Source organism: Gadus chalcogrammus, chromosome 12 (assembly GCF_026213295.1).
Source record: "Gadus chalcogrammus isolate NIFS_2021 chromosome 12, NIFS_Gcha_1.0, whole genome shotgun sequence".
Taxonomy (NCBI): Eukaryota; Metazoa; Chordata; class Actinopteri; order Gadiformes; family Gadidae; genus Gadus; species Gadus chalcogrammus.
Genome location: NC_079423.1, coordinates 10,113,037 through 10,128,532, shown reverse-complemented (window position 1 = coordinate 10,128,532; position 15,496 = coordinate 10,113,037). Strand labels below are relative to the sequence as shown.

Sequence of the window (15,496 nt, the reverse complement as noted above, 5' to 3'; positions counted from 1 at the left end):
GTACGGTCCTTGCCTTGGTCCACACGTTTTGACACTGAAAAGGGTGCTGAATATTTCCGAGTCATCCATGACAGACAATTAAAGGTGTGTAGATTGTGCATCCAGCCTGGACATATAGTGAGGGACTGTCCTGACTTCCTCTGTCGGAAGTGCGGGAAGCAGGGACACTATGCAAGGGAGTGTGTGGCTGTGATTAAATGCAGAGAGTGTGGTAATAGAAAGGGAAATTGTGTGTGTAAGGAGGAGCAGGTGGGAGGGGGTGCCCTCTCAGTTGACCCAGACTCAAGGGCTGTATCGTTGGAGAGTGAGGAAAGTGGAGGGGAAGAGAGTGCGGAAGAGGAGATGGAGCACGGGGAGCTGTCTGACGGGGAGACAGTCTTGGACAGTCAGCTACAGGTTGTGCTGAAGGACCCGGGTGTGGGGGGCATGGGGTTGCCCGGGGGGCAAAGCTCTCAAGGAGAGCTTTCCTCTCTACCGGCATCTGGGCACCCTACACCAGCGGAGGGCGTAGCCAAGGTGCCGCGGGGGTCTGGACAGTTGGGGAACGAGGCGGGACATGGCACGGGGGCTAGCCTAGAAGTGGATTTGGTTGTGTCAATGGCCCCGGCATCAGGGGGAGATGGGGGCACAGGGTTGGGGGGGGGCAGGAGCTCTCAAGCGGGGCTCCTCTCTTTACAGGCGCCCGGGTGGCCTACAGTAGAGGAAGATGCAGCCTGGGGGTCTTGTGCTGTGACTATTGAGGCTACAGCCGACGCGTCTCATTGGCGTGGTATGGCGCCTATAATTTCCCCCCCCACACTGGCTGATGGAAGGGAGAGGGAGAATAAGTCTGGGAATGAGGCGTTGGGTGTTTGTAGGGAGAGGGCGCCCAGGGTCAGACGCAGGAGAGGGGTTGATTCCGATGAGGAACAGAGGAACTTGAAAAAGAAAGGGGTACGTAAAAAAAAAAAAATGATTTTAACAGTAATACCCACTCTGTGTCTTTTGATTTCAATGGTCACACTCACATCAATTAATATCAACGGTCTTAACAATATGGCGAAGTTTGATGAGGTGTTAATCAATTTTAAATCCGATATTTTAGTGCTGCAGGAAACAAACTGGACACAGGCTAAAATGCCAGAAATCAAGGAGAAATGGAGGGGACTGTTATTCGTCAATTGTGGGACGGCAAGATCGTGTGGTGTGGCAATACTTGTAAAGGAGGATGTGGTTGGGAATGTGAAGGAGGTTCTGAATGATGGGAAGGGGAGGATTTTCACAAGTATTTTGTTAGGAACAGCACTTTAGTCATGGTAACGGAATCAGGGACGTTAGGATTTAGTGTGTAGTGTGGGCATTGTTTTTCCTGCTTGTTAAGACCTGGCAGACCACTCCGACGCAAATGTTTGTTGTGTATGATTAGGGTTAACCTCTCTATATGATTGTTGCGTACATTTGTGATTATCAACTGTCTGTATGTCTTCTGTGTGTCATACTGTGTTTGGTTATGACCGTAAAAGATTGTAAATTACTGTAAATACGGAATTTTAATAAAAAAAAAAAAAAAAAAAAAAAAAAAAACACGCCCGATCTCGTCTGATCTCGGAAGCTAAGCAGGGTCGGGCCTGGTTAGTACTTGGATGGGAGACCGCCTGGGAATACCAGGTGCTGTAAGCTTTTTCTTTTTCAACTCGAGCTCATTGCCTCCGTGGCCTACCGTGGCGTACCGTGACCTGATGTTTACTGCCAACCGCTTTGGAGGATTTAAGCAACATACAAAAACTGACAACGTCTCTCAAAACTATTTTTGTGAAACATGAGGACAGTATAGTGATACTGCCAGCAGGGAGCACCAGAGAGCTGAACCGACAGTTGTACATTTCTTAAACTTTCACCAACACAAACACGCACGCTCACTTCAGATCATGGGAGGACGTCAAAAAATCACCACCCATTCTCTGACACTTTAACCGTTAACCTTGGTTCAAACATTTAACATCACACGCACACGCAGTGTATTTCAGATAATTAATGAATTCAGATGTCACAATGATCGTTTACATGGATAAGGAGTCCTACTGAATCAATTACTGCCGTTTATATCTAACTAATGATTGTTTTTGTAAAAGTGTAACGTCGAGCCTCAGCAGCTTTCTCACTCCTTATGTGCTACTGTATAAAACCTGGTTTTGCGCCTGCACTAATTGCTTACGGCCATACCACCCTGAACACGCCCGATCTCGTCTGATCTCGGAAGCTAAGCAGGGTCGGGCCTGGTTAGTACTTGGATGGGAGACCGCCTGGGAATACCAGGTGCTGTAAGCTTTTTCTTTTTCAACTCGAGCTCATTGACTCCGTGGCCTACCGTGGCGTACCGTGACCTGATGTTTACTGCCAACCGCTTTGGAGGATTTAAGCAACATACAAAAACTGACAACGTCTCTCAAAACTATTTTTGTGAAACATGAGGACAGTATAGTGATACTGCCAGCAGGGAGCACCAGAGAGCTGAACCGACAGTTGTACATTTCTTAAACTTTCACCAACACAAACACGCACGCTCACTTCAGATCATGGGAGGACGTCAAAAAATCACCACCCATTCTCTGACACTTTAACCGTTAACCTTGGTTCAAACATTTAACATCACACGCACACGCAGTGTATTTCAGATAATTAATGAATTCAGATGTCACAATGATCGTTTACATGGATAAGGAGTCCTACTGAATCAATTACTGCCGTTTATATCTAACTAATGATTGTTTTTGTAAAAGTGTAACGTCGAGCCTCAGCAGCTTTCTCACTCCTTATGTGCTACTGTATAAAACCTGGTTTTGCGCCTGCACTAATTGCTTACGGCCATACCACCCTGAACACGCCCGATCTCGTCTGATCTCGGAAGCTAAGCAGGGTCGGGCCTGGTTAGTACTTGGATGGGAGACCGCCTGGGAATACCAGGTGCTGTAAGCTTTTTCTTTTTCAACTCGAGCTCATTGCCTCCGTGGCCTACCGTGGCGTACCGTGACCTGATGTTTACTGCCAACCGCTTTGGAGGATTTAAGCAACATACAAAAACTGACAACGTCTCTCAAAACTATTTTTGTGAAACATGAGGACAGTATAGTGATACTGCCAGCAGGGAGCACCAGAGAGCTGAACCGACAGTTGTACATTTCTTAAACTTTCACCAACACAAACACGCACGCTCACTTCAGATCATGGGAGGACGTCAAAAAATCACCACCCATTCTCTGACACTTTAACCGTTAACCTTGGTTCAAACATTTAACATCACACGCACACGCAGTGTATTTCAGATAATTAATGAATTCAGATGTCACAATGATCGTTTACATGGATAAGGAGTCCTACTGAATCAATTACTGCCGTTTATATCTAACTAATGATTGTTTTTGTAAAAGTGTAACGTCGAGCCTCAGCAGCTTTCTCACTCCTTATGTGCTACTGTATAAAACCTGGTTTTGCGCCTGCACTAATTGCTTACGGCCATACCACCCTGAACACGCCCGATCTCGTCTGATCTCGGAAGCTAAGCAGGGTCGGGCCTGGTTAGTACTTGGATGGGAGACCGCCTGGGAATACCAGGTGCTGTAAGCTTTTTCTTTTTCAACTCGAGCTCATTGACTCCGTGGCCTACCGTGGCGTACCGTGACCTGATGTTTACTGCCAACCGCTTTGGAGGATTTAAGCAACATACAAAAACTGACAACGTCTCTCAAAACTATTTTTGTGAAACATGAGGACAGTATAGTGATACTGCCAGCAGGGAGCACCAGAGAGCTGAACCGACAGTTGTACATTTCTTAAACTTTCACCAACACAAACACGCACGCTCACTTCAGATCATGGGAGGACGTCAAAAAATCACCACCCATTCTCTGACACTTTAACCGTTAACCTTGGTTCAAACATTTAACATCACACGCACACGCAGTGTATTTCAGATAATTAATGAATTCAGATGTCACAATGATCGTTTACATGGATAAGGAGTCCTACTGAATCAATTACTGCCGTTTATATCTAACTAATGATTGTTTTTGTAAAAGTGTAACGTCGAGCCTCAGCAGCTTTCTCACTCCTTATGTGCTACTGTATAAAACCTGGTTTTGCGCCTGCACTAATTGCTTACGGCCATACCACCCTGAACACGCCCGATCTCGTCTGATCTCGGAAGCTAAGCAGGGTCGGGCCTGGTTAGTACTTGGATGGGAGACCGCCTGGGAATACCAGGTGCTGTAAGCTTTTTCTTTTTCAACTCGAGCTCATTGACTCCGTGGCCTACCGTGGCGTACCGTGACCTGATGTTTACTGCCAACCGCTTTGGAGGATTTAAGCAACATACAAAAACTGACAACGTCTCTCAAAACTATTTTTGTGAAACATGAGGACAGTATAGTGATACTGCCAGCAGGGAGCACCAGAGAGCTGAACCGACAGTTGTACATTTCTTAAACTTTCACCAACACAAACACGCACGCTCACTTCAGATCATGGGAGGACGTCAAAAAATCACCACCCATTCTCTGACACTTTAACCGTTAACCTTGGTTCAAACATTTAACATCACACGCACACGCAGTGTATTTCAGATAATTAATGAATTCAGATGTCACAATGATCGTTTACATGGATAAGGAGTCCTACTGAATCAATTACTGCCGTTTATATCTAACTAATGATTGTTTTTGTAAAAGTGTAACGTCGAGCCTCAGCAGCTTTCTCACTCCTTATGTGCTACTGTATAAAACCTGGTTTTGCGCCTGCACTAATTGCTTACGGCCATACCACCCTGAACACGCCCGATCTCGTCTGATCTCGGAAGCTAAGCAGGGTCGGGCCTGGTTAGTACTTGGATGGGAGACCGCCTGGGAATACCAGGTGCTGTAAGCTTTTTCTTTTTCAACTCGAGCTCATTGACTCCGTGGCGTACCGTGACCTGATGTTTACTGCCAACCGCTTTGGAGGATTTAAGCAACATACAAAAACTGACAACGTCTCTCAAAACTATTTTTGTGAAACATGAGGACAGTATAGTGATACTGCCAGCAGGGAGCACCAGAGAGCTGAACCGACAGTTGTACATTTCTTAAACTTTCACCAACACAAACACGCACGCTCACTTCAGATCATGGGAGGACGTCAAAAAATCACCACCCATTCTCTGACACTTTAACCGTTAACCTTGGTTCAAACATTTAACATCACACGCACACGCAGTGTATTTCAGATAATTAATGAATTCAGATGTCACAATGATCGTTTACATGGATAAGGAGTCCTACTGAATCAATTACTGCCGTTTATATCTAACTAATGATTGTTTTTGTAAAAGTGTAACGTCGAGCCTCAGCAGCTTTCTCACTCCTTATGTGCTACTGTATAAAACCTGGTTTTGCGCCTGCACTAATTGCTTACGGCCATACCACCCTGAACACGCCCGATCTCGTCTGATCTCGGAAGCTAAGCAGGGTCGGGCCTGGTTAGTACTTGGATGGGAGACCGCCTGGGAATACCAGGTGCTGTAAGCTTTTTCTTTTTCAACTCGAGCTCATTGACTCCGTGGCGTACCGTGACCTGATGTTTACTGCCAACCGCTTTGGAGGATTTAAGCAACATACAAAAACTGACAACGTCTCTCAAAACTATTTTTGTGAAACATGAGGACAGTATAGTGATACTGCCAGCAGGGAGCACCAGAGAGCTGAACCGACAGTTGTACATTTCTTAAACTTTCACCAACACAAACACGCACGCTCACTTCAGATCATGGGAGGACGTCAAAAAATCACCACCCATTCTCTGACACTTTAACCGTTAACCTTGGTTCAAACATTTAACATCACACGCACACGCAGTGTATTTCAGATAATTAATGAATTCAGATGTCACAATGATCGTTTACATGGATAAGGAGTCCTACTGAATCAATTACTGCCGTTTATATCTAACTAATGATTGTTTTTGTAAAGTGTAACGTCGAGCCTCAGCAGCTTTCTCACTCCTTATGTGCTACTGTATAAAACCTGGTTTTGCGCCTGCACTAATTGCTTACGGCCATACCACCCTGAACACGCCCGATCTCGTCTGATCTCGGAAGCTAAGCAGGGTCGGGCCTGGTTAGTACTTGGATGGGAGACCGCCTGGGAATACCAGGTGCTGTAAGCTTTTTCTTTTTCAACTCGAGCTCATTGACTCCGTGGCCTACCGTGGCGTACCGTGACCTGATGTTTACTGCCAACCGCTTTGGAGGATTTAAGCAACATACAAAAACTGACAACGTCTCTCAAAACTATTTTTGTGAAACATGAGGACAGTATAGTGATACTGCCAGCAGGGAGCACCAGAGAGCTGAACCGACAGTTGTACATTTCTTAAACTTTCACCAACACAAACACGCACGCTCACTTCAGATCATGGGAGGACGTCAAAAAATCACCACCCATTCTCTGACACTTTAACCGTTAACCTTGGTTCAAACATTTAACATCACACGCACACGCAGTGTATTTCAGATAATTAATGAATTCAGATGTCACAATGATCGTTTACATGGATAAGGAGTCCTACTGAATCAATTACTGCCGTTTATATCTAACTAATGATTGTTTTTGTAAAAGTGTAACGTCGAGCCTCAGCAGCTTTCTCACTCCTTATGTGCTACTGTATAAAACCTGGTTTTGCGCCTGCACTAATTGCTTACGGCCATACCACCCTGAACACGCCCGATCTCGTCTGATCTCGGAAGCTAAGCAGGGTCGGGCCTGGTTAGTACTTGGATGGGAGACCGCCTGGGAATACCAGGTGCTGTAAGCTTTTTCTTTTTCAACTCGAGCTCATTGACTCCGTGGCCTACCGTGGCGTACCGTGACCTGATGTTTACTGCCAACCGCTTTGGAGGATTTAAGCAACATACAAAAACTGACAACGTCTCTCAAAACTATTTTTGTGAAACATGAGGACAGTATAGTGATACTGCCAGCAGGGAGCACCAGAGAGCTGAACCGACAGTTGTACATTTCTTAAACTTTCACCAACACAAACACGCACGCTCACTTCAGATCATGGGAGGACGTCAAAAAATCACCACCCATTCTCTGACACTTTAACCGTTAACCTTGGTTCAAACATTTAACATCACACGCACACGCAGTGTATTTCAGATAATTAATGAATTCAGATGTCACAATGATCGTTTACATGGATAAGGAGTCCTACTGAATCAATTACTGCCGTTTATATCTAACTAATGATTGTTTTTGTAAAAGTGTAACGTCGAGCCTCAGCAGCTTTCTCACTCCTTATGTGCTACTGTATAAAACCTGGTTTTGCGCCTGCACTAATTGCTTACGGCCATACCACCCTGAACACGCCCGATCTCGTCTGATCTCGGAAGCTAAGCAGGGTCGGGCCTGGTTAGTACTTGGATGGGAGACCGCCTGGGAATACCAGGTGCTGTAAGCTTTTTCTTTTTCAACTCGAGCTCATTGACTCCGTGGCCTACCGTGGCGTACCGTGACCTGATGTTTACTGCCAACCGCTTTGGAGGATTTAAGCAACATACAAAAACTGACAACGTCTCTCAAAACTATTTTTGTGAAACATGAGGACAGTATAGTGATACTGCCAGCAGGGAGCACCAGAGAGCTGAACCGACAGTTGTACATTTCTTAAACTTTCACCAACACAAACACGCACGCTCACTTCAGATCATGGGAGGACGTCAAAAAATCACCACCCATTCTCTGACACTTTAACCGTTAACCTTGGTTCAAACATTTAACATCACACGCACACGCAGTGTATTTCAGATAATTAATGAATTCAGATGTCACAATGATCGTTTACATGGATAAGGAGTCCTACTGAATCAATTACTGCCGTTTATATCTAACTAATGATTGTTTTTGTAAAAGTGTAACGTCGAGCCTCAGCAGCTTTCTCACTCCTTATGTGCTACTGTATAAAACCTGGTTTTGCGCCTGCACTAATTGCTTACGGCCATACCACCCTGAACACGCCCGATCTCGTCTGATCTCGGAAGCTAAGCAGGGTCGGGCCTGGTTAGTACTTGGATGGGAGACCGCCTGGGAATACCAGGTGCTGTAAGCTTTTTCTTTTTCAACTCGAGCTCATTGCCTCCGTGGCCTACCGTGGCGTACCGTGACCTGATGTTTACTGCCAACCGCTTTGGAGGATTTAAGCAACATACAAAAACTGACAACGTCTCTCAAAACTATTTTTGTGAAACATGAGGACAGTATAGTGATACTGCCAGCAGGGAGCACCAGAGAGCTGAACCGACAGTTGTACATTTCTTAAACTTTCACCAACACAAACACGCACGCTCACTTCAGATCATGGGAGGACGTCAAAAAATCACCACCCATTCTCTGACACTTTAACCGTTAACCTTGGTTCAAACATTTAACATCACACGCACACGCAGTGTATTTCAGATAATTAATGAATTCAGATGTCACAATGATCGTTTACATGGATAAGGAGTCCTACTGAATCAATTACTGCCGTTTATATCTAACTAATGATTGTTTTTGTAAAAGTGTAACGTCGAGCCTCAGCAGCTTTCTCACTCCTTATGTGCTACTGTATAAAACCTGGTTTTGCGCCTGCACTAATTGCTTACGGCCATACCACCCTGAACACGCCCGATCTCGTCTGATCTCGGAAGCTAAGCAGGGTCGGGCCTGGTTAGTACTTGGATGGGAGACCGCCTGGGAATACCAGGTGCTGTAAGCTTTTTCTTTTTCAACTCGAGCTCATTGACTCCGTGGCCTACCGTGGCGTACCGTGACCTGATGTTTACTGCCAACCGCTTTGGAGGATTTAAGCAACATACAAAAACTGACAACGTCTCTCAAAACTATTTTTGTGAAACATGAGGACAGTATAGTGATACTGCCAGCAGGGAGCACCAGAGAGCTGAACCGACAGTTGTACATTTCTTAAACTTTCACCAACACAAACACGCACGCTCACTTCAGATCATGGGAGGACGTCAAAAAATCACCACCCATTCTCTGACACTTTAACCGTTAACCTTGGTTCAAACATTTAACATCACACGCACACGCAGTGTATTTCAGATAATTAATGAATTCAGATGTCACAATGATCGTTTACATGGATAAGGAGTCCTACTGAATCAATTACTGCCGTTTATATCTAACTAATGATTGTTTTTGTAAGAGTGTAACGTCGAGCCTCAGCAGCTTTCTCACTCCTTATGTGCTACTGTATAAAACCTGGTTTTGCGCCTGCACTAATTGCTTACGGCCATACCACCCTGAACACGCCCGATCTCGTCTGATCTCGGAAGCTAAGCAGGGTCGGGCCTGGTTAGTACTTGGATGGGAGACCGCCTGGGAATACCAGGTGCTGTAAGCTTTTTCTTTTTCAACTCGAGCTCATTGACTCCGTGGCCTACCGTGGCGTACCGTGACCTGATGTTTACTGCCAACCGCTTTGGAGGATTTAAGCAACATACAAAAACTGACAACGTCTCTCAAAACTATTTTTGTGAAACATGAGGACAGTATAGTGATACTGCCAGCAGGGAGCACCAGAGAGCTGAACCGACAGTTGTACATTTCTTAAACTTTCACCAACACAAACACGCACGCTCACTTCAGATCATGGGAGGACGTCAAAAAATCACCACCCATTCTCTGACACTTTAACCGTTAACCTTGGTTCAAACATTTAACATCACACGCACACGCAGTGTATTTCAGATAATTAATGAATTCAGATGTCACAATGATCGTTTACATGGATAAGGAGTCCTACTGAATCAATTACTGCCGTTTATATCTAACTAATGATTGTTTTTGTAAAAGTGTAACGTCGAGCCTCAGCAGCTTTCTCACTCCTTATGTGCTACTGTATAAAACCTGGTTTTGCGCCTGCACTAATTGCTTACGGCCATACCACCCTGAACACGCCCATTGAGGAAGTGATACGCCCATTGAGGAAGTGTTTGGTGTGCTTGAGTGGTGAGAGGAGGACGGTGTTGGAGCGAGGATTCTTTTGGTGGTAAATCAAGTATTTATAGATATTTTTTTGGTTAGTTTTGCGTCTAGTCGTTTATTCCCCCGACAGCTTGCTGTTTGGGGGAGTATTAGTATACTTTAGTTCGGTTTTTTTTCGATGTCTCACGCGGTTTCGAAAACTCGAATGGAAGACGGCATGGAACGGAACACGGCTCCTGCTGCGGTGACGGATGGTGGTTGTGTGGCGAAGAGGACATCGGAGGACGTACTAGGCGGGAGACCGGTGACTGCGGAGAGAGCAACAAGAGAGAAGGAGGACAAGGTTGCGGATGGTGGCCCGAGCTACTGCAGGGAGTTGTCTGTGGCTGTGGAGCTTGTGGGAGAGGAGAAAATCCCGATGATGGAGATGCTAAGGGCGATGCAGAGTGTATGTGGATTGGTCTTGGGATGTCGCTACCTCTCATTGAACCAATATGAAGTAACGATGAATCACCCCAACGGGAAGAGGCGATTGTTGGATGGTTTTAGGATAAGGGGGACCAGCGTCGTCGCAAAAGACTTGACTGCAGATGAGATGGTGGTGTCCTTTATGAGTCTACCAGTGTACATTACGGATGAGGAGATTCTGAAGAAGCTTGCGGACTGGGGTGTGGAGGCAGTTTCGCCGATTGCAAGGAGGAAGTGGCCTGGGATGACCATATGTGAGGGTACACGGTTTGTTAAGGTGAAGTTTAACAAGGAAGTACGGTCCTTGCCTTGGTCCACACGTTTTGACACTGAAAAGGGTGCTGAATATTTCCGAGTCATCCATGACAGACAATTAAAGGTGTGTAGATTGTGCATCCAGCCTGGACATATAGTGAGGGACTGTCCTGACTTCCTCTGTCGGAAGTGCGGGAAGCAGGGACACTATGCAAGGGAGTGTGTGGCTGTGATTAAATGCAGAGAGTGTGGTAATAGAAAGGGAAATTGTGTGTGTAAGGAGGAGCAGGTGGGAGGGGGTGCCCTCTCAGTTGACCCAGACTCAAGGGCTGTATCGTTGGAGAGTGAGGAAAGTGGAGGGGAAGAGAGTGCGGAAGAGGAGATGGAGCACGGGGAGCTGTCTGACGGGGAGACAGTCTTGGACAGTCAGCTACAGGTTGTGCTGAAGGACCCGGGTGTGGGGGGCATGGGGTTGCCCGGGGGGCAAAGCTCTCAAGGAGAGCTTTCCTCTCTACCGGCATCTGGGCACCCTACACCAGCGGAGGGCGTAGCCAAGGTGCCGCGGGGGTCTGGACAGTTGGGGAACGAGGCGGGACATGGCACGGGGGCTAGCCTAGAAGTGGATTTGGTTGTGTCAATGGCCCCGGCATCAGGGGGAGATGGGGGCACAGGGTTGGGGGGGGGCAGGAGCTCTCAAGCGGGGCTCCTCTCTTTACAGGCGCCCGGGTGGCCTACAGTAGAGGAAGATGCAGCCTGGGGGTCTTGTGCTGTGACTATTGAGGCTACAGCCGACGCGTCTCATTGGCGTGGTATGGCGCCTATAATTTCCCCCCCCACACTGGCTGATGGAAGGGAGAGGGAGAATAAGTCTGGGAATGAGGCGTTGGGTGTTTGTAGGGAGAGGGCGCCCAGGGTCAGACGCAGGAGAGGGGTTGATTCCGATGAGGAACAGAGGAACTTGAAAAAGAAAGGGGTACGTAAAAAAAAAAAAATGATTTTAACAGTAATACCCACTCTGTGTCTTTTGATTTCAATGGTCACACTCACATCAATTAATATCAACGGTCTTAACAATATGGCGAAGTTTGATGAGGTGTTAATCAATTTTAAATCCGATATTTTAGTGCTGCAGGAAACAAACTGGACACAGGCTAAAATGCCAGAAATCAAGGAGAAATGGAGGGGACTGTTATTCGTCAATTGTGGGACGGCAAGATCGTGTGGTGTGGCAATACTTGTAAAGGAGGATGTGGTTGGGAATGTGAAGGAGGTTCTGAATGATGGGAAGGGGAGGATTTTCACAAGTATTTTGTTAGGAACAGCACTTTAGTCATGGTAACGGAATCAGGGACGTTAGGATTTAGTGTGTAGTGTGGGCATTGTTTTTCCTGCTTGTTAAGACCTGGCAGACCACTCCGACGCAAATGTTTGTTGTGTATGATTAGGGTTAACCTCTCTATATGATTGTTGCGTACATTTGTGATTATCAACTGTCTGTATGTCTTCTGTGTGTCATACTGTGTTTGGTTATGACCGTAAAAGATTGTAAATTACTGTAAATACGGAATTTTAATAAAAAAAAAAAAAAAAAAAAAAAAAAAAACACGCCCGATCTCGTCTGATCTCGGAAGCTAAGCAGGGTCGGGCCTGGTTAGTACTTGGATGGGAGACCGCCTGGGAATACCAGGTGCTGTAAGCTTTTTCTTTTTCAACTCGAGCTCATTGCCTCCGTGGCCTACCGTGGCGTACCGTGACCTGATGTTTACTGCCAACCGCTTTGGAGGATTTAAGCAACATACAAAAACTGACAACGTCTCTCAAAACTATTTTTGTGAAACATGAGGACAGTATAGTGATACTGCCAGCAGGGAGCACCAGAGAGCTGAAACGACAGTTGTACATTTCTTAAACTTTCACCAACACAAACACGCACGCTCACTTCAGATCATGGGAGGACGTCAAAAAATCACCACCCATTCTCTGACACTTTAACCGTTAACCTTGGTTCAAACATTTAACATCACACGCACACGCAGTGTATTTCAGATAATTAATGAATTCAGATGTCACAATGATCGTTTACATGGATAAGGAGTCCTACTGAATCAATTACTGCCGTTTATATCTAACTAATGATTGTTTTTGTAAAAGTGTAACGTCGAGCCTCAGCAGCTTTCTCACTCCTTATGTGCTACTGTATAAAACCTGGTTTTGCGCCTGCACTAATTGCTTACGGCCATACCACCCTGAACACGCCCGATCTCGTCTGATCTCGGAAGCTAAGCAGGGTCGGGCCTGGTTAGTACTTGGATGGGAGACCGCCTGGGAATACCAGGTGCTGTAAGCTTTTTCTTTTTCAACTCGAGCTCATTGACTCCGTGGCCTACCGTGGCGTACCGTGACCTGATGTTTACTGCCAACCGCTTTGGAGGATTTAAGCAACATACAAAAACTGACAACGTCTCTCAAAACTATTTTTGTGAAACATGAGGACAGTATAGTGATACTGCCAGCAGGGAGCACCAGAGAGCTGAACCGACAGTTGTACATTTCTTAAACTTTCACCAACACAAACACGCACGCTCACTTCAGATCATGGGAGGACGTCAAAAAATCACCACCCATTCTCTGACACTTTAACCGTTAACCTTGGTTCAAACATTTAACATCACACGCACACGCAGTGTATTTCAGATAATTAATGAATTCAGATGTCACAATGATCGTTTACATGGATAAGGAGTCCTACTGAATCAATTACTGCCGTTTATATCTAACTAATGATTGTTTTTGTAAAAGTGTAACGTCGAGCCTCAGCAGCTTTCTCACTCCTTATGTGCTACTGTATAAAACCTGGTTTTGCGCCTGCACTAATTGCTTACGGCCATACCACCCTGAACACGCCCGATCTCGTCTGATCTCGGAAGCTAAGCAGGGTCGGGCCTGGTTAGTACTTGGATGGGAGACCGCCTGGGAATACCAGGTGCTGTAAGCTTTTTCTTTTTCAACTCGAGCTCATTGCCTCCGTGGCCTACCGTGGCGTACCGTGACCTGATGTTTACTGCCAACCGCTTTGGAGGATTTAAGCAACATACAAAAACTGACAACGTCTCTCAAAACTATTTTTGTGAAACATGAGGACAGTATAGTGATACTGCCAGCAGGGAGCACCAGAGAGCTGAACCGACAGTTGTACATTTCTTAAACTTTCACCAACACAAACACGCACGCTCACTTCAGATCATGGGAGGACGTCAAAAAATCACCACCCATTCTCTGACACTTTAACCGTTAACCTTGGTTCAAACATTTAACATCACACGCACACGCAGTGTATTTCAGATAATTAATGAATTCAGATGTCACAATGATCGTTTACATGGATAAGGAGTCCTACTGAATCAATTACTGCCGTTTATATCTAACTAATGATTGTTTTTGTAAAAGTGTAACGTCGAGCCTCAGCAGCTTTCTCACTCCTTATGTGCTACTGTATAAAACCTGGTTTTGCGCCTGCACTAATTGCTTACGGCCATACCACCCTGAACACGCCCGATCTCGTCTGATCTCGGAAGCTAAGCAGGGTCGGGCCTGGTTAGTACTTGGATGGGAGACCGCCTGGGAATACCAGGTGCTGTAAGCTTTTTCTTTTTCAACTCGAGCTCATTGACTCCGTGGCCTACCGTGGCGTACCGTGACCTGATGTTTACTGCCAACCGCTTTGGAGGATTTAAGCAACATACAAAAACTGACAACGTCTCTCAAAACTATTTTTGTGAAACATGAGGACAGTATAGTGATACTGCCAGCAGGGAGCACCAGAGAGCTGAACCGACAGTTGTACATTTCTTAAACTTTCACCAACACAAACACGCACGCTCACTTCAGATCATGGGAGGACGTCAAAAAATCACCACCCATTCTCTGACACTTTAACCGTTAACCTTGGTTCAAACATTTAACATCACACGCACACGCAGTGTATTTCAGATAATTAATGAATTCAGATGTCACAATGATCGTTTACATGGATAAGGAGTCCTACTGAATCAATTACTGCCGTTTATATCTAACTAATGATTGTTTTTGTAAAAGTGTAACGTCGAGCCTCAGCAGCTTTCTCACTCCTTATGTGCTACTGTATAAAACCTGGTTTTGCGCCTGCACTAATTGCTTACGGCCATACCACCCTGAACACGCCCGATCTCGTCTGATCTCGGAAGCTAAGCAGGGTCGGGCCTGGTTAGTACTTGGATGGGAGACCGCCTGGGAATACCAGGTGCTGTAAGCTTTTCTTTTTCAACTCGAGCTCATTGACTCCGTGGCCTACCGTGGCGTACCGTGACCTGATGTTTACTGCCAACCGCTTTGGAGGATTTAAGCAACATACAAAAACTGACAACGTCTCTCAAAACTATTTTTGTGAAACATGAGGACAGTATAGTGATACTGCCAGCAGGGAGCACCAGAGAGCTGAACCGACAGTTGTACATTTCTTAAACTTTCACCAACACAAACACGCACGCTCACTTCAGATCATGGGAGGACGTCAAAAAATCACCACCCATTCTCTGACACTTTAACCGTTAACCTTGGTTCAAACATTTAACATCACACGCACACGCAGTGTATTTCAGATAATTAATGAATTCAGATGTCACAATGATCGTTTACATGGATAAGGAGTCCTACTGAATCAATTACTGCCGTTTATATCTAACTAATGATTGTTTTTGTAAAAGTGTAACGTCGAGCCTCAGCAGCTTTCTCACTCC

The 15,496-nt window shown here is 45.7% G+C and overlaps 16 non-coding genes across 16 annotated transcripts; all 16 read left to right on the top strand.

The window, feature by feature from the left end:
- The first annotated feature begins 2,188 nt into the window (after positions 1 to 2,188).
- On the top strand, positions 2,189 to 2,307 carry LOC130398245 (5S ribosomal RNA). The gene has a single exon (XR_008900824.1). It is a non-coding gene; the product is annotated as a 5S ribosomal RNA (ribosomal RNA).
- Positions 2,308 to 2,836: 529 nt separating this feature from the next.
- On the top strand, positions 2,837 to 2,955 carry LOC130398244 (5S ribosomal RNA). Its single transcript, XR_008900823.1, has one exon. It is a non-coding gene; the product is annotated as a 5S ribosomal RNA (ribosomal RNA).
- A 529-nt stretch (positions 2,956 to 3,484) lies between these two features.
- Positions 3,485 to 3,603, top strand: LOC130398243 (5S ribosomal RNA). Its single transcript, XR_008900822.1, has one exon. It is a non-coding gene; the product is annotated as a 5S ribosomal RNA (ribosomal RNA).
- Positions 3,604 to 4,132: 529 nt separating this feature from the next.
- LOC130398242 (5S ribosomal RNA) lies at positions 4,133 to 4,251 on the top strand. The gene has a single exon (XR_008900821.1). It is a non-coding gene; the product is annotated as a 5S ribosomal RNA (ribosomal RNA).
- A 529-nt stretch (positions 4,252 to 4,780) lies between these two features.
- Positions 4,781 to 4,899, top strand: LOC130398241 (5S ribosomal RNA). Its single transcript, XR_008900820.1, has one exon. It is a non-coding gene; the product is annotated as a 5S ribosomal RNA (ribosomal RNA).
- A 519-nt stretch (positions 4,900 to 5,418) lies between these two features.
- LOC130398240 (5S ribosomal RNA) lies at positions 5,419 to 5,537 on the top strand. The gene has a single exon (XR_008900819.1). It is a non-coding gene; the product is annotated as a 5S ribosomal RNA (ribosomal RNA).
- A 518-nt stretch (positions 5,538 to 6,055) lies between these two features.
- Positions 6,056 to 6,174, top strand: LOC130398238 (5S ribosomal RNA). The gene has a single exon (XR_008900817.1). It is a non-coding gene; the product is annotated as a 5S ribosomal RNA (ribosomal RNA).
- Positions 6,175 to 6,703: 529 nt separating this feature from the next.
- Positions 6,704 to 6,822, top strand: LOC130398237 (5S ribosomal RNA). Its single transcript, XR_008900816.1, has one exon. It is a non-coding gene; the product is annotated as a 5S ribosomal RNA (ribosomal RNA).
- Positions 6,823 to 7,351: 529 nt separating this feature from the next.
- Positions 7,352 to 7,470, top strand: LOC130398236 (5S ribosomal RNA). Its single transcript, XR_008900815.1, has one exon. It is a non-coding gene; the product is annotated as a 5S ribosomal RNA (ribosomal RNA).
- A 529-nt stretch (positions 7,471 to 7,999) lies between these two features.
- Positions 8,000 to 8,118, top strand: LOC130398235 (5S ribosomal RNA). Its single transcript, XR_008900814.1, has one exon. It is a non-coding gene; the product is annotated as a 5S ribosomal RNA (ribosomal RNA).
- Positions 8,119 to 8,647: 529 nt separating this feature from the next.
- LOC130398234 (5S ribosomal RNA) lies at positions 8,648 to 8,766 on the top strand. The gene has a single exon (XR_008900813.1). It is a non-coding gene; the product is annotated as a 5S ribosomal RNA (ribosomal RNA).
- A 529-nt stretch (positions 8,767 to 9,295) lies between these two features.
- Positions 9,296 to 9,414, top strand: LOC130398232 (5S ribosomal RNA). The gene has a single exon (XR_008900812.1). It is a non-coding gene; the product is annotated as a 5S ribosomal RNA (ribosomal RNA).
- Positions 9,415 to 12,949: 3,535 nt separating this feature from the next.
- On the top strand, positions 12,950 to 13,068 carry LOC130398231 (5S ribosomal RNA). Its single transcript, XR_008900811.1, has one exon. It is a non-coding gene; the product is annotated as a 5S ribosomal RNA (ribosomal RNA).
- A 529-nt stretch (positions 13,069 to 13,597) lies between these two features.
- Positions 13,598 to 13,716, top strand: LOC130398230 (5S ribosomal RNA). The gene has a single exon (XR_008900810.1). It is a non-coding gene; the product is annotated as a 5S ribosomal RNA (ribosomal RNA).
- Positions 13,717 to 14,245: 529 nt separating this feature from the next.
- LOC130398229 (5S ribosomal RNA) lies at positions 14,246 to 14,364 on the top strand. Its single transcript, XR_008900809.1, has one exon. It is a non-coding gene; the product is annotated as a 5S ribosomal RNA (ribosomal RNA).
- A 529-nt stretch (positions 14,365 to 14,893) lies between these two features.
- LOC130398228 (5S ribosomal RNA) lies at positions 14,894 to 15,012 on the top strand. Its single transcript, XR_008900808.1, has one exon. It is a non-coding gene; the product is annotated as a 5S ribosomal RNA (ribosomal RNA).
- Positions 15,013 to 15,496: the final 484 nt, after the last annotated feature.